Here is a 17,568-nt window from a genome sequence, read left to right on the forward strand (position 1 = left end):
CCAAAGTGCTGGGATTACAGGCATGAGCCACTGTGCCCAGCCCCTCCTGCTGTTCTTGCTTGGCAAAATCCTATTTGTGTGCCAAGAGCCAGCATTACTGGATGAAAATAATTTCGATGACCATGTCAGGTGCCTTTTCATGTGCTTCCATAATGAACCCCACTTTGAAGCAATTGACACTTATTGCAACTAGGAATGCTCTTTAGATAAAGAGTAGCCTTGTGTTAGATTATCTTGTATCTTGTCTACATATAAAAATAATAGGCCCTCAGGAAACATTTACATAACTTATTAATCATTATCTGTTTGTAAGGCAGAGAGTTTGCTAAATAATATTCCCCTAATAAATATAAAATATTCTATATTTGCCCAGGGTATACATTAATAAATATATTGTTTTTCTGAAAAAAAAGTATAACTGATTTTTTAAATGAAGATGATTCTTATTTGGTCAGTGCAAAGGTAATTGCAGTTTTTGCCATTGAAAATAATGGCAAAAACTGCAATTACCTTTGCACTAACCTAATATAATAAATATGAGTTAGAAGAATCAATTCTATAGACTTTTATTTATTCCAGTCATGTAAAAATTGCCCACCTGGGAAATATTTCTGAAATGTATCTAATGAGTAAACATTTTACTATAAAACAAACATTCATTCCCAATTTTCTGATTTTAATTCAAACCAAGACGATTTTGATAATATAGCTGTTAAGTTAGTTTTAAACTAGAATATGAACAAAATGAATAAAGACATGGATTGGAAAATGCATAAAGTTCGGAATGTGAAACAAATATCGGGGTGGATATGCAGAACTTTCATGTACATTACATTCTCTCTCTTGTATAATGTTAAGCAAGTCTATGATCCTCTCTCAGTGCTGATAATAATGTTGTTTCTGGCCAATAAAAATGGAAGTTATGAAATAACTCTGTCTTTCAGAAATGTGTTCTAACATGTATTTTTATTAAAATTATGACTAGGTTTTAAGCCATCAAATTAAGCAGTCAATAAATCCCTAAGAATACTAGATGGAAAATTAGATTTATTAATTATGGCCTTAACAGTGACCAAAATTTTCAAAGTAAAAATTGCCTGAAGTTGAGAAATGCTTTCTCAGCAGGTAGAATTAGAATTTGGTGACAAAAATAAAATCTGTTTTTAGAAGATATATATGTCTCTGAAAAACTGTATTAACATCTATATATATTATATATTTATAAATTATATACATATAGAGAGATATATACACACAGATAGATATGTGTATATATATATGTTTGTGTGTATGTATATATGTAGATAGATAGATAGATAGATAGATAGATAGATAGATAGATAGATAGATAGATAGACATTGCTGAAAGAGAGACAGGTTTTGCTTTGTAAATAAATAACATTGGCTATACAATTTGTTTCTTAATAAGTAGGGTATTAATTTATTAGCTATGCCAAGGATCATCCTCTCTGATTAACAGAATAACTGAGAAAGCACATTATGTGCCAACCTCTGTGTTTGATAATTTTAGATATGTGATTTCCTTGAATCCTCTTGAGAAGGTAGACATACGGGCATAACTCTCATTTTTACAGATGAAGGATTTGGAACTCACATAGACAAGCAGATTTGTTGGAACTCAAATGATAAATGACAATCTAGGTTATGCTGACTCCACCCCACTGTCTTTTTTCATGTAGTCATGATTTCTGCTTCATCTTTTATTCAATCAAACAAATTGTATTTAAAACTAAATAATTTGGAGCTCTTTAATGTATGTGCAATTACTTTTTGAACTGTTAAGTACTGTACAGACATTCAATATTTAACACCTATACATTATTTGTTGAGTACCTATTATGTTCACAGACACTTCTAGGTTCTAAAATTAGACACCAAGTAAAGTATACTAGATTTTTTCCTATCATGGAGCTTCTCTTCTAGATCGGAGAATCTGAAAATAAATAGGGAAACAAGTAAAAGAGAAGATTCATAGCCTGATGAGTACAATTAAAAAAAATAAACTGTGATGATGTGATTAAAAGTGACCTCAAGGTCAGGGAAGTTGGGAAGCATGGTGTCTGTCGACTGAATTGTCACCAATAATCAAATGATGGCCAGACATGGCAGTCTCTAGGAAGAGTGTGACAGGCAGAAACACACACACACACACACACACACACACACACACACCCCACAAAGTACACAGAGGACTTAGCTGAAATAGGTTTGGAAGGGTCAGGAGTGAGGTCAGCTAACTACATGCTGGGGGAGAAGAAGGAGATTAGAAGAGAAAAAGTGAGAGAGAGCAAAAGATAGGTTGGACCTTTGCATAGAAGTGAAAGTAGTGTTTCTCAAACTATGCGCAGTAAAGGGCAAGTGGTTTTCTGTTTTGTTTTGTAACTTCCAATTTAATGTTAGTCTGATAATCTTGCAAAACCCAATAAAATTAAAATAAAACTAGAGTAGTAGTGAGAAATTCTTATAAAATTCATTCCATACTCACATTTATCTTATTGTGGACTAGTAATAAGATGTTCACAGACCAGAGCGGGTCTACCCACAGCAATTTACATACCTCTGATTGAGAAGATTTGAAGCAGAGTGTTAATATACTATATAAATATAATATAATATGTAAGTATGTATGTAAATGTTTGTGTGCTATATGTTTGTTTGTTTATAAAATCACTGCTAGATCTTACAGGCTAAAGTGATGAGAAATTGAATCCCTGTCATTGGCCAGTGGCAGAATTAATCACTTCCATACCCAGGGATCTCAGAAGAAAGCAGTTTACATTAAAGTTTGTCTGAGTTTTATAGTTGAGTAATAATTTTTAGAAAACCATAAAGCTGATGTCAGAGCAAACAATACTCCTGCCCAGTTGAAGTCTCAACACTCATATTCACTAGTGGGTCTAAGCCCAAACTCCTATTTGTAAATTAATTTATTTAAAATCTGTTCACAAAAAGTGATGATGTTTGGTTCAAAAGCCTCCTCTGCTTTTGGCTACTAAATTGTAGAAGACATTCAAGACAGAAAAAGGCATGTGAGTAGCTGATCCCAGACCATGTGAATTTGTTTTGCTAATTACAGTGAAATCATGACACGGTAGCCCCATTAGGAATGTTTATATTATTCTCGTTGCACATTGCAGAGAAAGAATCTAAAATTCATAAACATTAAGCAGAATATCCAAGAGCTTACATAACATCGCAGAACTGAATTTTCAGAAGTTCAAGATCATAATATATATATCTTATTATAAATACATTTTATTCCCCTGTGAAACAATAAACTCCTTGAGAACAGTAGTGACTCCAACAATGTTTCACTTGCTGAATTAGTGCAAATTTAACACACAAAGAAATGTTCTTCAGGGCAAAAACTTCAAAGAACTTTTCCAAATTAACTTTTCTCTATAAGCATTGGATTAGGTGATTTTTGCTTTTCTAACCTTTAGAAACCAACCACAACACACACTCCCACCCCCACCACTACACACACACACACACACACACACACACACGCATATACCATGTATGGTCTGGTGGTGCAAAGAATAGAGCCTACTATTAATTTAAGATTTAATGGTACAGACCCATTTTTGAGATGAAGGAATCATTTCTTTTTACTCAGTTTTGCAAAGAACTGGATTTTAAAAATTGCATTGAAGATAACTCCTTACATTTATTTAAAAGTATTTTTCCCACACTGCAATATGAAACACATTTCTTTTTACCACTCTCTTCCCACCCATTTCAACATATACCCCTTATGTTTCTCCAATGAAGAAAATAATGAGAGGTTTTAAATTCAATTCCAGTTGTCATATGTTTTCTATAATCTTCAGGTGTATTTCATATAGCATCATAATCTTTTGCAGTGCTAGTTTAAGAAATGAAAAATAATTGTTTAAAAAGATGTAAGGAAAGTGATCCAGATTCGGAAGAATGAAACAACACATTTATTTTGTGTAAAATAAGAAATTAAATGATCAACACTGATTCAATATATGAGGGACTTTTCCTGCACTTTCAGAAGCCGAGGTGGGCAGATCACGAGGTCAGGAGTTTGAGACCAGCCTGGCCAGCGTGGTGAAACCCTGTCTCTACTAAAAATACAAAAATTAGCTGAGCATGGTGGTGCATGTCCATAATCCCAGCTACTCAGGAGGCTGAGGCAGGAGAATTGCTTGAACCCAGGAGGCAGAGGTTGCAGTGAGCCGAGATCGCTCTATTGCACTCCAGCCTGGGAGACAAGAGCATGGTTCCGTCAAAAAAAAAAAAAAAAAAAAAAGCCACGATTTCATTATATTCTAACAGCATGTACAGTTTTATCTAAAAACCTGTTGGCTCTCATTTAGTTGCTCAAAAAAAGAAAAAAAAGAGAATATGAAATTAAGAATTCTGCTCAATGAGAGAGAAGCTTTTACCAAACCTGGTGACATGAAATTATGAATGGGTCTTATTTATCTATTTTGAATTCCATATTTTGTTACATTATGATAGGTATGAGAGAAAAACTTTAAATATCCTGTATTTACAGAGTATTTTATGCATTTTAAATTTTTTTCATATACATATTTATATAAATGCATATATTTAATGTCCAGATCAATTTAGGATGTAAGAATTATTACCCCTACTCAAACACATTTCTTTTATTTCACTTTTTAACACTTTCACACATAATGCTTTATTTTGAATATACTAAATACGAATTCATCGTGTAATCATTACAAAATCTTGATGCTTGTTATCTTTGTTATATTTATAGAAGGTTCATACCAATGTATAATTATGAATGCCTAAAAATGTGTTATTTTTAAAATAAAGTGTTAAAACATCATAATCAAGAAATTAGAATGAAATAATGTACACATAATAAAGAATACTCATTTTTGATTTTTTAAAACATCGCTGAAGCACTAAGAGGTTAGTTATGTCCAAATTCTTCCACCCAGAAAGAGGCAAAATTGAGAATAAATTGGTTTGTTTTTGGTCTTGCTAGTTAGTTATTTCTAACCCAAATATTCCATAGTATTATTATTTGGTTTTAAAAAAAGTTGACTTCATTCCCTTTATATTTTACTTTTGGTTGCTCAAATACATAAAATTTTTAATGATGCCAGTATGTTGGAAGTAATAAACCAAGCATGGGTCACTCAGATTTCTCAAAGAAGCAAATCACTTTCTAAGTGATATTAAAAACTACTTAGCTTTAATAAGGAATCTGGAAAAAATAATACTTAAAGATTATACATGATATCCTCAGATCTCACATGCCCCATTTAGCTTTTCAAATACTAGAACTGTTGAAATCTTAATAAAAGTTGATTTTAGTAAGAGTATTCAAGGCATCAAGAAGATGTATTGATTAAAATATGTGTACAATGCGTTGGACTTCCCCCATGGAACAATGTCATAAATGACAACGAAATGCAAACAAAATTATGAGGACACTCTTGATATGACTAATGAATAATTAAAATGAGTAGTAAGGAAGACAAAAAGCATATAGCATATGTTACATCTTAGTGCTCTAAACCAAGGGCTTATTCAGTTAACATCTCCTCTTGTCAAATAATGCTAAATCATACTCCATATTAAAACTAAGAATACCAGAAAATGTTTAAAACTATAGAAGTATGATTAATTGTTGTTATCAAATGTGGCTTGTGTGTTCTTCTCGAAGCACTTCATTTTACATTGGCTATGCAGGTCATTCTCCCAAATGCGTTCCATGCTTAGCCAAGATGTACAACCTGCCTTTCAATCAGTGGTTCTTCTCCATTTGCCATGATGCCCCAATGTCTGTCAATGACTGGCTCTATTTTCTACCTTAGGAGAAGACGTGTCTCTAATATATTTTTGACGACTTATTGTTTTTTTTTTTTTATTTCTTCATTTATTTTTCATTAGACTTAAGGAACATACTAAGCATCAATTTTTATTTTGTGTTTTGGGAATGCTTTTTATACTCTGGGATTATGCTTCCTATTCTAGAAGATACCCTAGTTCTCAAAGGACCCCACAGTCAGATTTCTTAAAGATACATATCAGTAAAGACCATATATTGTAAATCTGAACCTATTCAAAGAAAAAACTGTATAATAAAATCGAAGCAGATATTAAAAACACCATAACAGCTGTACCAGACTTGTTAAGAGTGAAAGTTTTGTTTAAATCCCAGCTCAGCCATTTAATAACATTGAATACTATAACTTTCAGCCAGGTGCAGTGGCTCATGCCTGTAATCCCAGTACTTTGGGAGTTCAAGGCGGGTGGATCACTTGAGGTCAGGAGTTTGAGACGAGTCTGATCAACATGGTGAAAACCCGTCTCTACTAAAAAAGTACAAAATTAGCTGGGTGTGTCGGCGCATACCTGTAATCCCAACTACTTGGGAGTCTGAGGCAATAGAATCACTTGAACCCGGGAGGCGGAGGTTGCAGTGAGTCGAGATCGCATCATTGCGCTCCATCCTGGGCAACAAGAGCGAAACTCTGTCTCAAAAACAAAACAATCAAACAAAACTATAACTTTCAAAAAGTTATATAATTTATATTTCATGATCTCCAAAATAAAATTGTTAATAACATAGCTAAGGAAGGCTTGTTAGGCAGCCTAAACTCCCACCTTCATTGAAACACTAGTACTGGATGTTGACAAAGAAGTAATCCTGCTAAATGTGATTTATAATGCATATAAATCATTTTAGCTCAGTACTTACATGCTATCTACCCAATAATTGTTGGTCATTATTGGCACTGGTAGTAGCAATAGGAATAGTAGCAGTAGGAATAGTAGCAGTAGTGCTAGTGTTACTAGTATAATAGTAGTATTAGTTATGATGCTACATCTATAATACTCTATGCTAGCAACATAGTGAATGTTAAAGGAATGAATAAATGAATCAATAGATAGATGGGGAGATGAATATTTTTCAGAAGCAAATAATATATATGATAATGAAGAAGCAAACAACTTATATAAATTCTCATTTCAAAGTATTTGGATTATACAACCTAAAGCAACTTAACAGGTTGTATGGTTCAATTCCCTCACCTAAGAACAAAACCACTGGGTACAACAGACCTAATATTCTGTCCAAAGTCACATAGCTTATGGCAGAATAAAGTTTCTCGGATTCAATTATGTGATAGGCCAAACACTCCAGGATGTATAATGCATTTCTTTTATAATCGTGAAAGTATTTCATAATATAAATATAAATTTGAAACATATCTTATGCTTTTATGTATATTATAGTAATAGTAGTATATATGGTATAGTAATATATATATAACTCATTATGAGATTCTGTTTAAACTGTTGTAATATAATATTCATAAAAGAAAGATTAGTTTATGTCTGTTATCATACTATGTTGCCAGAAATTATAAAGTTTGCTTCAAAAAGCAATGGTCGTTTTTATGAAACTTTATGTAGTTGAGAAAAAATGAATAAAATATTGAAAAAAAGTCAGTTTTATATTTATGCATACATTGTTCCTATCCCAAACACATATGCCTATTTCCTTTTAGTGAACCCATAAATATAGGACAACTGCTGATGAGTATTTTGCAAAACCTTGTTTTAAGTTGATGATCAATAACTCCCTGATAATTGGAAGTCTTTTTGATCCAAGGAACAAAATTAACTGTTGGAATTATCTTAGTGGTTAAGCTTATATTCTTATAAACGGGCATCTGATAAAAAGTAGAGAAATGTTTTGATGGTACTGGCAGAGAAGGAATCCTCTGTTCTGTTTTCTCTTGCACCTTATCTATAGTTCTTTTTAAGAGGAATGCATTAGGCTCAAGATTAGCTACCCAAATTCCTTGATTCATTAATTATTTCATTCACTCATTCCATAAATTCTCATTGAATGACTTCTCTGTAAAGCACTGTGAATGCGATTGCTAATAAAAAAGTCTCATGCCAATCCTTATGGAATTTACAATTAAATGGATCAAATAGATGAGCATCTAGTCTTTGAGGGTGATCAATAAATGTCATCACAGTAGTAAGTGTACTTTGACAGCTCATAGAAAAGACACCTAATCCAGATATAGGGGACCATGGAATGCTTCCTGAGGAAAATGCCTGCAAAGCTGATACTTGGAGTAGAATGAGCTAAATAAAGGGTATCTTGGGCAGAAGGATCAGCGTGGGGTAAAGTCTAAAAGCAGACAGAACACACAATTTTAGAGCTGAAAGGAGGTAACAGTAAGATGTGGGGAACTATGAGAGGTATGGCTGGAGAGATAAGTAGGCATTCAGTGAAAACAAGTAAGATGTGATAAGGTATTAGATTGATTTTGAAGCTAACAAGGAGTTTTAGAAAGAAACTAAGTACAGGAATAGTGTAATTTGATTTGTCAAAAAGTGATCTCAGTAGGTACTCTCAGAAGGAGTGAATTCAATGGATTACAGTCACTATGATGCTTCCTGCTTGTCCCAGATTTTAGGGACTATCTTGGAAATGTACATAGATTTTTTTTTTCTTAACTTTTGGCTATTCTGTTAGAAACAGTCAGCATACCAGTGATTAATAAATAAAGCCCAAATCAGTGAAGCTACCTCCCTCCAGCTCTTCGTGCTTTTAATTTTGTTAGTATGCCTTGAATGTAGACTCATCCTTGGAACTTGTTTCACACATTTCAACTATAGACGTTTTTTGTAAATTTTCCAGAGCCAAACTGAGACCCTTTTAGTACATGACTGGTCTTGTCTTTAAGTCTCGGCTTCCAGCGATTTTGAAATAGTATCTGTCTTATAAAATCAGTTAGCCAATCATCTATATGGCTAACTATACCTAACTGTACTTAACACACAAGAAAACCTTTATTAGTACATACTGGGTGCTCATCAAATAATTAATGAATAAGTAATAGTTAGTACTTGAAAATAATGGTAGCACAAGAATCACAGAAGCCCAGAACCTTAAAGGGCAGAAACCTAAAGTCCCTTTATCTGTGATACTATGTTCTGCAGTTCTAATTATATAACATTTTCTTCAGTGACCAGAAAATTTTTAAAATTGTCTTTTATGTTTAGATTTTCACCAGTCCTTACATTTTGCTTCTCTTTCTTCATGAATTCTTCATGTATTATAAATGAAATGTTATAAATATATTCCATAACAATTTTTTCTAGCTTAAAATTTGATCAGGAGAACACTTTTGTTTTGATGTAGTTGATGTTTGTTTTTGTTTGTGTTTGGCATATGACTTTAATGCTAATATAATTTTCATGGATTCTATGAATTGTAATATTGTATGCTTAAATAGGCCTTTTATATCCATTCTAGCCAATGATTCCCTCCGTGGTGCAATCAAAGTACAACAAGCATTCAAAAGCTAACATATAGATATTCAAATATTTAAAAGAAACTATAAATATAATCAGTATAGAGCTCACCAATACAAATATCACCTGAGTTTATCACTGGGACAAGTCTGATCACAATAGTTCTCCTGTCATTGTTTAGATGCTAACATAATATTGATATCCATTTTTGTTTATTTAACATGGGAAAATATGACTTTATATTTCATTGAAAGTGAAATTTGATTGAGAAAATCTTACAAAATTTGATGTTTCTAAAATAAAAACAAAACACCTCCCAAGTGATGAAAACATCTGAAATCACTCAGCCATTGAATTCTTTATCCCTTTCTGCCACTAGCAGTATCCTCTCTATTTTTTAAAAAAGTGTTTTGATTATGTCTTATATGTATTCAAATTCTAAAATAGACAGTTATAAAAGAAAATATAAATTATCTGTAGTCTTACCAGTAAGAGATAATTTTCAGAGTATTATTTGTTTAAATCTGGTATAAATATTTTACTACTGTGTTAATACCATCCTAAAGATCTCACACTGTAAATTGTGTTTTAAATATCTTGACTTGGAATCAAAGTCTTTGGAAATCTGTAGCCTGTCTACCATTGTAGCTTCATGGATGTCTCTCTTCCCCAGGACCCTGTGGTCCGTCCAAGCTGAATTAAAAGCAATTCCTGAATCCCACTTTGCTTTCTCTTGTTTCCTTGCCTTTGCACACTTGTATACCTTTGAATTATGACTCTCCATCCCCTTCTCCTTCATCAGCTAAGTTCCTGGTTTTTTTTAGCATAATTTTTATCTCTTCTACTTAAGTCTTCCCTCAAACTGCCTGGGTTTTCACAACATTGTCTTCATGACTGTGTTATATGACATAATTATCTCTAGTACCTTATTCAGCTGTCCTTAAAATTACATTGAACTCCCATAGGGCTAGGAATTGAGGATTATATAGCAAAATCCCCAGCAACTTTTATATTACCTGCATAGAATAGATGCTATGAGGTAATCGCCATGAGTATATTTTAGTTCATAGCTAGGATGATGGATTCTGTTACTAACCTCCAAAATGGTTACCACTGTTTCTGATACTGACCAAAGACAGGCTTTTCCTTAAGTGACCCTACAAAATGAAATGTAGTACATATAATCTCCATCCAATCTCATTCTTTTAACATAAAATTGATGTTAAACATAATACTATGTAGCATATCATGTCACTTTCTGCCACGTATATAAACAGTGAGATTTCTACAATGGTATAGCTCTCCCACTATCTGGAAGTAATATTAGACAATTAATTTTGGAAATCAATATTTCCACTGGGACAAAACGCAACAAAAAGCTTGGAGAAGAAAACATTATTTTAGTTGGACTAAAATAAAACGTTTCCTACAGTTAAGAGTAGGAAAAACTTTTAAACTACAGACTAATCTAAGATTATTTTTTCAGCATAATGCAGAAAGGTGTAGCATTAAAATTTTAGAAATATGTAAGTAAATAAGCAAACACATAAAACCACACATCTTTGTGTGTTTTTAAAATGTTTTCTTGTAATGCACTTTCTTATGTGCTCTTATTATTAGATTGGGGAAAAGAGAAGATAATTAAATCTTTTATTCTTTAACTATGATAGACACAGATGTGCAGTGGGAGGCTAACTATATGGTATCTACCACATACTTTATCTCCACACGTACACATTTATTTAAACTATAAACATTTTGTTTACCGAAAAATATTTTAGAAACAGCCTCCTCAGAGAAAAATATCTAGAAAAACATTTACCATCTATTCAAACTAGAGATTCATCCATTGAAAAAAATTTGTAATTTTGAGGATTTTAGAGAAACAGGTAAACAAGCAGTTTTCAAACACTATTTGGTAGGTTGGTAGATTATAACAATGGAACACATTAACTTTTATTTTCAGTTCAGGGGTACACGTGCAAGTTTGTTATGTAGGTTAACTTCTGTCATAGCGGTTTGTTGTACAGATTATTTTATCACCCAGGTATGAAGCCTAGCACCCATTAATTATTTTAACTCATCCTCTCCCTCCTCCCACCCTCCACCTTCTGATAGACCCCAGTGTGTGTTGTGGAATCCATTTTTCAAATAAAATTTTTGCTAGAGTTCAAGATGCAAAAATGATCAATGCCCAGCTGCATTGGAGTGTGAGCATGATGCCAATTACAGTGTGAGTGTGACACCATATCATTTCAGACTATGTGTTATTTACCTGTGCGTTTATATCCTCTATCTCTTCAAGTCAGGGAAGAGATCATGTCTCTACATTTGGGAATGTAATTTAGTGTAGTAAACTTTGCAGTTAAACCGAACAATATTTATTTCATAGCTCCTTGCATTTTAGCTAGAGTTTGAATATTTGATTTCTGAGGTCTCTGCTTAATCATTATGAAATGACAAAAATAAGTCTAACTTAAAGGAAGAAGTGGAAGTAGCCCTGAGGATAAGTCATGTAAAGTGACACATAATTAGGCAGTCAATATTGTGGTAATTTTTTTTTCTTTTTCTCCACTATGACAATATGTATTTTCTTTGTTTTTTAGCTTTATTTGATCATTATACAGTATATACATGGATCAAAACATCACACTATATCGCAGTGTATCCTACTGGAGTATGAATATACATATACATTAGGTCAGGGAAAAGAAGAGATACTTAGGGAATAAAGAAGATAATATCCTAGTAGATACAGTGTGATGTTTTGATCCATCTATATATTTTGTTATGTTCAAATCAGGGTATTTAACATATCTATCATCTCAAACATTGATTATTTCTTTGTGGTGAGAATATTCAAAATTCTCTCTTACTGCTGCTTTGAAATATGCAATACAGAATTGTCAATTACGGTCACCCTACTTTGCAAAAGAACATGAGAACATATTCCTCCTAACTATAACTTCGTACCCTTGAAAAACCTCTCCTTCACTCTCCTCAACCCTCAATCTCTCTCTTGTCCCCAACCTCTGATAACTATTCTATTCACTACTTCTATGAGATCAACATTTTTAGATTCTACATATTAGTGAGATCATGTGGTATTAATCCTCTGTGCTTGGCTTATTTCAGTTAGTGTCTGCTAGGTTCATCTACATTGTCACACATGGAAAGGTTTTATTCTTTTTTATTGCTGAGTAGTATTCCATTGTGTATGTATACTCCTTTATTTTTATCCATTCATCCATTGATGGAAACAGGTTGATGGCCTATCTTGGCTATTTTAAATAGACCTGCAACAAACATAGGAGTGTAGATAGATCTTTGACATATTAATTGTATTTTCCTTTGGAAATATACTCAATAGTGTTTATTTCAAAAATTTTGAGGAGCCTCCATATTGTTGTGCATGACGGCTATACTAATTTACGTTCCCACCAACAGTGTGTGTAAGAGTTCCCATTTCTCCATATCCCCTCAAGCAACGAAGGTATTGTTAAAATAAGAATAAAAGTTTACAATATACTTTGTCAAAGTACAACGTATTTTGAAAATGCCTGTAGTTGCCTTTAAAAAATGGATTTTTCCAAGGAAATCATATTTTTGTTAACTTATAGAAAACCCTACTTAAATAAATCTACAAAGATTTAGAAAGGCTGAAATCCTAGTGAGAAAACTTAGTAGAGAATAGTAATTCCTAAAGAAAATCAATAGGCGAAAGATTAAAAAATAATATGTGTGTGATATCATCTAAGTGTACATACATATGCATTCATATATACAGATGTACATATATAAATATGTGTGTGTGTGCGTACCTGGGTGAGAAAGAATGTATGTAAACACAGCACCTGCCATATTAGTACTTGATATGCAAAACCTCAATCATGGATTTCTCATGGCAGATCTTACAATAATTAATAATCATCTCTACTTCTTTGTGTAGTAAATCTTCAATTGCTTCTGAAAAGAGTTTTTAAAAATCTGTCTCCCACAATACTTTCTGGGTAGTATATTAAATATATGTGAGATGCATTTTTCACATTTAATCTTGAGAGAAACTAGCAAAATGAGAAATCAAGTAAAGACTACAATTATTGTTCATGAACTTTTGATAATATTGTCTGAAAATGTCTGTTCACATTCATATATGAACAGAAGCCTTCAGGAAAAAGGAGACATATTTTTCTTCCATTTAAAGATTTTATTATTTAACATCTATTTCTAAGGTCTTATTTAAAATGACAGCATTTCAAAGGGCATTCTTGTCTGATGTGATGGTAATTTCCTGAGTTGAAAAGCCATTTGTTTCAACAATTATTTATGGAGAAACGCTTTCCTAGAATCAGATTGTACAAAGGGTGTGTTTACCGGTAGAACATATAAAGATAACTTTACTCTGAAATGAATAAAATTTGCATTTCTCTGTGATGAACAAAACTATCCCCTAATGTAGAAGATGATGAGATGCAAATAGAAATAACAATTTTATGTTCTTATGTTCATATAGTGCTTTACTTTCAAACACAGTATCACCTCTGAATCTCTTAGAGGCATGCATAGTAGTTAGAGCAGGGCTTTCCACATAGGTTTAAGATTCTTCTACATGATATTACAACTGCCCACCCAAATCTAACACAGCTAACTTTATCATGCCCTATGCCAACGTTCAACCTAGTTTCAAACCACTTGCTCACTACCTAGGTATTATCTGAGGGCAGGAGAAAAATAATATGGGTCAAATGTGCTATTTCCAGGTCGGAACTTATCTCAATGCATTATGATGACTCACTACTGCTGCCACTCCCCAAATATAATTCCTTCATTCTCAGTTGTCATAAATGTGATGGATTGTGCTAAAAAATGAAATTAACTACATAAATTATAAAGGCAATATTAAAACTTAATTCATTCTGTGAAAGTTTGAAATTAATAACAATAAAATTTTATGGAACAAATTTATAGTACTTACTTTGGCCAACTTTATGCTAAATGCCATGCCAAGAAAAGATTTTTCACCTCCTTGACAAATTATATTGCCTAATTTGTTATATCTCTACTTTGCTCTTTATTGTAGTTATCTTGTTTGTGTTAACCATAATTTGCCTCACATTGTTATTTATTCTTTAATTGATTTTCTTTTCTATGTAAATGTATAAATCTTAGGATATTCCATAAAAAGAACTACAGCAAGAAAATATGCATCTATAGCAGCAATAATAATTGAAATTACAGAGTTACATTGTCTCATACCTAAAAAAATAGTTATTTCAAAATGTCACCCAATATTGGTGATGCGACAGACCGGTACATTCATTTATCACCTGCAGCATTTAAACTATTACATTCCTTTGTAAAGCAATACTGTAGTTTGTAGCAAGAACTATAATGATGTTTCTAACCATCCATCAAGTTATTTCACTATTTTCATTTATCTTAAATATATATTTCAACAGAAGCAGAAGCTACATTAATGAATTGCTTCATGCAGCATTATGAATAATACAATATAAGAAAAAGACAATAATCTAAATTATTCCATAAAGGAAGAATTATTTAATAAATACCATCTATCAAAATACTAGAAAACATTTCATTCATCATAGAAAGATGACTGCTAATTCTGGAGATCAATAGTTGAACTGGATTGTGAAAAAGAAAACCAGTGTTGGACAGAGGTTAAAGTGGAGTAAACCCATTTTATTTTTGACTATTGTCATACGGACAGAGAGACCCCAGCACAGAACTGGGCTCCATTCCAAGTACAGCAGAAACAAGTGGGGATTTATAGTTCAGAAGCAGAGGAGTTGGTGGATGAAAAATTACTAAGAAGAAATATTAAGTCCAGTGGAAATTCTGGCTAAACCAACCAAATAGGATTCCTGCTGAAGGCAGGCTAGCGTGATCAGATACCAAGGGTGGGAAGATTTTATCAGGTGTGAGGGTGATCATGTGCCAAAGGCAGAGGTTCATGGTAGCAAGGTTATTTGCTATAATGAATTTTACAAGAACATGTACAAATGAGCCTTAGAGAAAATTTAGAAGCCTAAATAAATTTAGGTCAAGCAAAGAATTTTTGACAGAATCCCCCTTCTTGCTCAATGGAAGAAAACGTATTCTTTTCTTTTCTGAATAATATGAATCTATTTCTCATTCAGTCACCTTTTGTTCATTTAGGAACAGGTGACCATCTGTTGAGATTTGGCTTTTGACTTGTGTATTGTGTCACCCATGAGACATTTAATGAAAAGGACACTTATGCTTATAAAGAGGACAATGATTACAAGCTGAATCAATCTGTATGCCCAACTTTGCAGACCTTCAAGGATCCACCAGAAGAAGTCCTGGGACCTGTATTATTTCCTCAGTAATTTATGCATAAAGGCCGTGATACATTGCATCTCTTAATTCACCTCTGGAACTTTTCTGATTATTAGAGAAACATCAGAATGATTTTCAGGACCAATCACTTCCAACCACTACACAAGTGCTTCTCTCTTCTGCAGCCAGCATCGTATTTATGGCAATGGGGCTGTGAGAAGAGCATACTGGGTTTCTTGTAACTGGTGGATCACTGATTTAAGATCAGTAGTGATATTGTCTAGGGACATGGGGAATTGCTTCAGTAACGAGTAAGTGAATCTGTAGTTTAGTGTAACTTCTTAGAGTGGTAGATTCCAAGGGATGGTACCCAAAATATGGCAAACTTTTCCCAAAAATTAATGAGATTATTGATGGAATTTATGCCCAGTTCTGCAGCTATTTTTTCTAAATCATGTCCTCAGGAACCAAGATCACCTATAAGAGTCTTTATGATGTTTTGGACACTGCCTTTGTCTTTATAGTGAGAGTATGGTGAACTGGAGGGGATGGGTGATTGCTTTAGAGGTGGTTCAGGATAGGAAGAAAATCTCAGAAATACAAGCAATATGAAGAAATTCATAAGAATGGAAAGATAACAAGATCCAGTCTGGTTGGCTGGTAACTATCAATAGACTTGGGTTCCACTTACAAAATAAGAATTATTAGTACCTAATCAAGGGTGATATAAATAATGCCCTGATGTCTGAGCATGACCAAAGACTGCAATTTGAGAGTAGGAAAAGGATTCGTACGAGGTTGTCTATGTGTGTTTGGGTTGAGTCAAAAGCATTAGGCTAGGAGGGACAATGGGGCCACTTCCATTTGTTTGAGGGATATCTAAGGAATCTGTAGCATCTTGGGGCCTAATATAAGATTTATTGATTGCTAGGTAAATGTAATGGCAAATGCTCATTTCCAAAAAGATGCTAGTGATAAAATTATTACAGAAACAAACCTGTTCCTTGTGAAGATAGATCGGAGTTAGTGTGGAGGGTTTGTCACAATGTAACTGCACAGTTTAAAATAATAGAGGGAATGAAAGAGCTATAGCAAAACAGATATACTGATTGATGAAAAGGATTGGGGAAATACCACATGTGATCATGGATAAGAACTTGCAATACTAACAGTCTGTCGTATTTTAAAAAATAGTGAACTGTTGGTCCCAAGCTTTCCAAAGCTTCTGTGGGTGAAATTGTCTTCCTGAGAGGTGACAAAAGGAAAGAAATGGGGGATGAGCCCAGGAGCTTCTAACTTTGAGGACAAGAAAAGGAAGGTGAAGACTAATCTCAGGTGAGAAAAAGCAATGGTGAAGAAAGGGAGTTATTATGGTAAGAACAGGAAAGTCTCTAGGCAAACAGTAAAAATAAAGGAGCAGGAAATAGGCCGGGCACGGTAGCTCATGCCTGTAATTCCAGCACTTTGAGAGGCCGAGGCAGACAAATCACTAGGTCAGGAGTTCAAGACCAGCCTAACCAACATGGTGAAACCCTGTCTCTTCTAAAAATACAAAAAATTAGCTGGGCCTGGTGGTGGGTGCCGGTAATCCCAGCTACTCCGGAGGCTGAGGCAGGACAATCACTTGATCCCAGGAGTCGGAGGCTGCAGTGAGCTGAGATCACGCCACTGCACTCCAGCCCAGGCGACAGTGTGAGACATGAGACTCCATCTCAAAACAAAAACAAAAACAAAACAAAACAAAAAACAAAATGAAACAGGAAATAAGGAGAGAGGGGGAATTCCATTGGGTCTTGTTTCATGGTGTTTGGCGCTGGTTATCTTGTGACATCATCCACTTGTTCTGAGGTTCTTGGGGTAGCTGTCTGCTTCTGGCTGTCGTCTAATTCTGAGGTCTCTTGGAAAAACCTCAGTTTGAATTCTCCA

This window comes from Symphalangus syndactylus, chromosome 11 (genome assembly GCF_028878055.3).
Source record: "Symphalangus syndactylus isolate Jambi chromosome 11, NHGRI_mSymSyn1-v2.1_pri, whole genome shotgun sequence".
NCBI classification, from domain to species: domain Eukaryota; kingdom Metazoa; phylum Chordata; class Mammalia; order Primates; family Hylobatidae; genus Symphalangus; species Symphalangus syndactylus.